This window comes from Leuciscus leuciscus (genome assembly GCF_965113295.1).
Source record: "Leuciscus leuciscus genome assembly, chromosome: 3".
Lineage (NCBI taxonomy): Eukaryota > Metazoa > Chordata > Actinopteri > Cypriniformes > Leuciscidae > Leuciscus > Leuciscus leuciscus.
The window spans coordinates 9066963-9073140 of record NC_138727.1 but is presented as its reverse complement, the minus strand read 5'-3'; positions in this window follow the sequence as shown (position 1 = coordinate 9073140).

Here is a 6178-nt window from a genome sequence, read left to right as displayed (position 1 = left end):
AGAATGAACCTCATTGGTTCTTGCGGAAGCTCAAACATGCTGCGTAACACGAGAATTAACCTCATTGGTTCTTGCGGAAGCTCAAACGTGCTGCGTAACACGAGAATGAACCTCATTGGTTCCTGCACATCAAGTGAACATGCTTGAGCTTCTATTTACCACAACTGATGTGTGAGTTGATGAATGTTTATATGTGAATAAAAGCCTAAATTCAATCTATTCATCATATAAAGCGATCATCTCTCTTTTTTTTGGGGGGGGGGGGCTAAACCGCTCAATTCTTATGGATTAGTTTTATGATCTATACAATAGAAAGCTCTCATATTTCATTAAGAATATCTTCATTTGTGTTCTGAAGATAAACGAAAGTAGTACGATTTGGAACGACATGAGTGTGAGTAATTAATGACATAATTTAAATATTTGGATGAACTATCCCTTTAATGGTTGTCTTTGTTTGGTCGATTGTTTTGAGCATGCTTTAGTATGATCTCATGAGTATTTGCGTGTGTGTCTATATGAGAGATTATCGGTGTATGTGTTCATGAACATGCCACTGCACTTTAAAGCCCAGCCAAGTTCCACCATATGGGGAGAAAAATTAATTAGACAGCTTAAACTTCTGATAATGCAGATATGTGTGTGTATTTATGCCTGAGCGTGTGTGCATCCATGCGGCTGTTTGTTAGTTTTCTCTGACCTCCACTTCAGGATTAATATTTAATTAGTTTGCTCAGGCTAGGGAGAGGCACTTATTAACCCAATATGTCAATCTGACAGAGGCAGTGAGGGAGCAAGAGCGAGAGAGAGAGAGAGGAGAATGAGAAAGAGGCTGGAATATCACAAGGTGTAGTTGTTTACATGATCCATAAACACCTCACAAATATTTAATCTTTCCACAAAGTGGAAGTATGTTTTCAAACAGGTTCCACATGAAGACTGTACTGTTTTGACAGGCAGATTCTGGTGCAGTCTGACAGGAAGTCTAAATAGTATTGTGTTCAGTGAAGGTTACTCTATCTAAAGCCCCTTTTACACAGAGATTCCTGAAAATACACGGATAATGTGTCCCGGGATCGTTTGATTTTGGTTCATTCACACTGACAGTGATTTTCCGGAATCTGTGAGTGTGTTCACACACATCCCGTAAAGATCCCGTAAAGACACGTGACGTCGGGATGTCTAATCTTCCGCTACGGCTCTTTCCATTGTAGTCGTGCACTTGGTGGATTTTTTTTTACGCAGCGCCTTAAGTTTACTAATGATCTGTGCTTTCGATTTCGAGAAACCACGCTCGAGCATTTTTCCCAGATTCGGTCGTACATAAACTTGCGATGCGCGTTCCACAAAGCTGGCGAACGATCTCAGCTTCAGCACGGATAGTAAGGAGCTTCCTGCTTTCGTTCTTTCTTTGTTGATGACGAACACAAACTTTCTTCCAAGAGCAACAAAATACCGTTTTATGGCATTGGTCCTGGCTTTTGTTCACACAGGGCGCGTTCCGGGTCTGATCCCGGCAATGTTACTAGGTCTCCATCCCGGCATCGATCCCGGCATCAATCCCGGGATGTGTTTGCGTTCACACAGAAGGCACTCTAGCAATTTTTCGGCAATTTTCCGGGATCAACGCGCTGTGTAAAAGGGGCTTAACTGTAATGGCTTTGAAATAATCTTGTTTTGTTATTCTTACAAATTCATTAGATGTGATTTGAGAAGAAAAGGAAGAAAAAAACCTTACCTGGTGAAAATATTATCACTCCGAAGTCCCTCTTTTTGTAATTTTTGTCTAATAAACAATGTTAATTGTTGACTTTCAGTAAAGTAAAATCAGATCAAAAGCACGCACATCCAAAGCAATATTTTGCTCAAATTGGGTGCTCGACAAGAACATTTATAAAAAAGGAAAAAAAGTCGGCACACCATGGCTCCAAAATATGAACATTTAATAATAGACTCACACACAGGTGGTAACGTTTCGAGCGTGTAGTCTGACGAAGAGCCTATGTGCTCGAAACATTACCACCTGTGTGTGAGTCTATTATTAAATGTTCATATTTTGGAGCCATGGTGTTTTTTTTCCCTTTTTTATTGACTTTCAGTAAAGTAAATTGGATCATTTGTTTAATCAGATCATCGGATCAACTATTGAATCAACTATCGGATAATAGTTCATATTGACATCTCTGATTTTTGATTGTAGACTTTGGTATCTTGGCAATTCTGACCGTTTGAGATAATTATTGATACTAAATAATAATTATAAATTCTTCTTTAAAACTCTAGAAAAGAAACGTGACATTTTTGGGCTCTATTGTCAGAAGAATTATTTGAAAACAACAGATTTAAACCAAAGTCTCCATTTGGTTCTATGGTTCTATTTGTGTGTGCTTTAAAATAAGTAATACAACCAATTATGTTTCTATTTCAAAACGTACTTACAGTCATAATTTATAAATAGATATATATAGATATATAGAAAAATCTGTTTGAACCACAGTGATTTAAAAAAAAAAAAGAGGAAAGATTAGAAAGATCAAATTAGTATTTTGAAGTAGGGAAATGTCACGTAACATGGGTGAACAGAAAGTCAGAAAGAAAGTCAAATTCTGCATTTTTATCATATCCATAATTTCTTTGTGTATCTGATTTTCGAATGAATCCACAATATTTCTTTTAAAAAATGTGCTTTGTTGACATTTAGTAGTCGTTTCCACAAACACGTAAGCACAGCATTACCCGCAGTGGCCACATATCACTCTCAGATACACAGATAGAGGTGTTTTATAGATCCCTGAGGGGAAATTCAGAAGGATCCTATCTGACATTCAGGAGTATCTGGTATCATAGTAAAACCACATAGCCTATGTCTTTGTTCATGTGTTCATATTTATGAGTGTGTGTAGAGGCTTACAATGGACTAAACAGATATGTCTACATTAAAGCAGTGCAGTGTATACACTTGTATATCCAGACCTGTGTTTTGACATTGACATAATCTGACATCTCATAATCTCTAACCTCCATCACGCTATTAGCAGATTTATTTTCTCTCACCATCTGCAGACATGCGTGCTAGTGTGCCGCTACCGTGTCTAGGGTATAATTTAAGGATGTCACTCTCCTATCATATTTGACAGTATAAGATGTGTAAATTTTTGACATCTGTAGTGAGATTTACATGCAAAATTCAGTCCCTGTGTGATCCTCGCTTTGCAAAAAATAGCACTTTAAGAAACATCCATCCCGAATGCTTAGAATATTACACTCTTTACCACCATATCTGTGACAAAGCTATTTAAAAGTTTATTTAAAACATTTATCTTAAAGGCAGTTGTGCTGGGAAAAAAAAGACTATTTCTGAAATGATTTTGTAATTATCTCAAAGCTCACACCATACGTTGATATGTGTATCTTAAATGCTAGTCTTGCATTATAAGTACATTTTGTTTTAATAATGTGTGCGAAAGCCTTATTGGAGCTCCAATGAACAGTCAGTTTTACAAAGAGAACAAGCTACAGTCTTATAATTGTAATTCATTAGTGATGATTTCAATGCTAAGGCTTTGATTAGACTGACAATTTGTATTGCCTGGTGAAGAATAAAAAAATAATAATAAAAAAAAACCAAATCATCCTAGCAAGCTCCTAGCACCACTCATATTTTCTTCAAAAATGTAAATATACAATTTATACATGTTTTATTCCTTATAAAATGCAATAATAGAGTGTTAATGGATATTTAAATAACATATTAAATATGTATGGCATATTTTGATGCGAATGCATGTGTAGGGATGCTTAAGTGTGTGTGTGAGTACACATCTGATAGCATTAGCTAATGATTACCCTCCGATGTTATGAGATTGATGACTGTTAATTATACACACAATTAGTCTCCTAATTAAACATTTATCACACAGTTCAGAGCGAGAGGGAGAGAGAGAGCTTGAGTTTATGATGGCTTTCATGCCATATTTATTGTGTGTGCGTGCGTGCGTGTGTGTGTGTGTGTGTGTGTGTGTGTGTGTGTGTGTGTGTGTGTGTGTGTACACTTGTACAACTATCTTTGTGAGGACCAGTTTGAGACCCATTTAAAGGCCTGTTTGAATTTGGTCAAGACTTGGTTTTAGGGTTAAAGTTATAATTAGGTTTAGGGGTTTAGAAACTAGAGATTGCATTGTGTCAATAAATGTCCTCACAAAGATAGATGTACGTGTGTTTGAGTATGTGTGTGTGTGTGTGTGTGTGTGTCTGAGGTTAAATTACTGCTCTATCCCCCCTGGTTGGGTTTCTTTTTTCCTTCCTGCAGGTTTCCAGTTTTGCTTTTCTTCTGTGATGTTTTTGTTTTTCAGGGATGAAACGACCCATCGGATGAATGCATGTCAGAAAAGTGTGACCCTCTCTCTTTCTCTCTCCTCTCCCCCTTTTTCTTTTTTCTCACTCTCACTCGGTATCCGGAGTTTGCAGGCCTTTCTTTGTGATCCGTGGTGGATAATGGTCATTCCTGCTGCTCCGGCAAACAGTGGATCAGGAGAGCATTTCCAGGTGACCAGAAAGAGACCATGGGACAGAGGGAGGGCTAAATTGTACACAGTAAATATTAAAATATCAGTTGTGCTGATTAACAACTAATTGTTATTTAAAGGCGCTCTACATAAATTATTTTCTGCATTTTTGCTATTTATACATTACTTGCAAGAAATCTGATTTCGTCAGAATACACTGATAATACACAAATCACAGTGCCCTGTAAACCCTGATTTTAAGTTTTCCATTTATGTTTCTGTCATTTATGTTATGTTTCTCTGCCTATTTTCCTGAACTATTGATGTAAACGAATCACAGTATCACACAGAAAAAAGTTTTTAATTAACAATGCCAATCTACTTTTTGCAGGTGTTGATTAGCATTAAGCTGGTCATGTGATCTCAGCATGAGGGTAGACCATTCTTAAATCAAGGCCAATGAAATTACTGAATCGGCTTATCTCATTTGAGCGTACATTATTTCAAACATATTTTGTTCATTATTTATAATCATATTTCATTTATTTCTTTTGGTAACTTTTAATGTTGAACAATTACTTAGTGCAACTTTAAAAAAAGAAGTAAAATTTTCCGTAAAATGGATTAATTAAAGTTGTCGAGAAATCAAAGTTGACCCTTTTTATTTCTTTAATGCATGTTACTGGTCTTATTGTGAAATCATTGAGCGTACATTATTTCAAACATATTTTGTTCATTATTTATAATCATATTTCATTTATTTCTTTTGGTAACTTTTAATGTTGAACAATTACTTAGTGCAACTTTAAAAAAAGAAGTAAAGTTTTCCGTAAAATGGATTAATTAAAGTTGTCGAGAAATCAAAGTTGACCCTTTTTATTTCTTCAATGCATGTTACTGGTCTTATTGTGAAATCAGTACGTTGTTTTATAATAATAATTTTTTGTGTGTGTAAGACTTTATATTACAGTGTCCTTGTTACACGTTACATAAATCTACAGTAATAACAATAAGTAATAACAATAATCATAAAACTCATCTTTGATCACCCTAATGACATATTTAAATGTTTTTTCCCCGTGATTTTTTTTATTTATGCCTTAAAATAGCTTTAATGTAACTCTACACCCTTGCTTTATTTAATATACGCTAATCCATGAATATGCAAATTAGCCCCGCCTCCACTCACACTGCTGTACAAGGCGATGTATCAGAATGGGAATGCATTTTATGTATCGCTCTCTACAACGTCGGACACATAACAGTAATTAATATGATTAGCCTTTTGCTTGACAACGTTATCAAACAGCTAATAATGTTACACAAACCATGTTCCCGCTCAGAGTCAGAAAGCTGCTTTCTAAAAAATTATTCTAAATCCTTAGAAACGTTTTGAACAACTTAGAATGTCAGTGGAGAAAAACATATAACATAAAATTGTAATGTACATCATAAACATAAATCACCCACGCTCTGTATTGCTAAATGTACCTGATTTTTCATATCAACAGAAAAATATACCGGTATAACCTGGCTTCTCTTGAGACTCCCCTGCTTTGCATCAGTTAATTATATGCTGAAGCCCGCCGGCACGTTGACATGATTGGTTACAAGTTAGTTTGTGATGTAAGAAACACCAGCGATTTCAAACCGAGTTTTGGACTTTTTTTTCA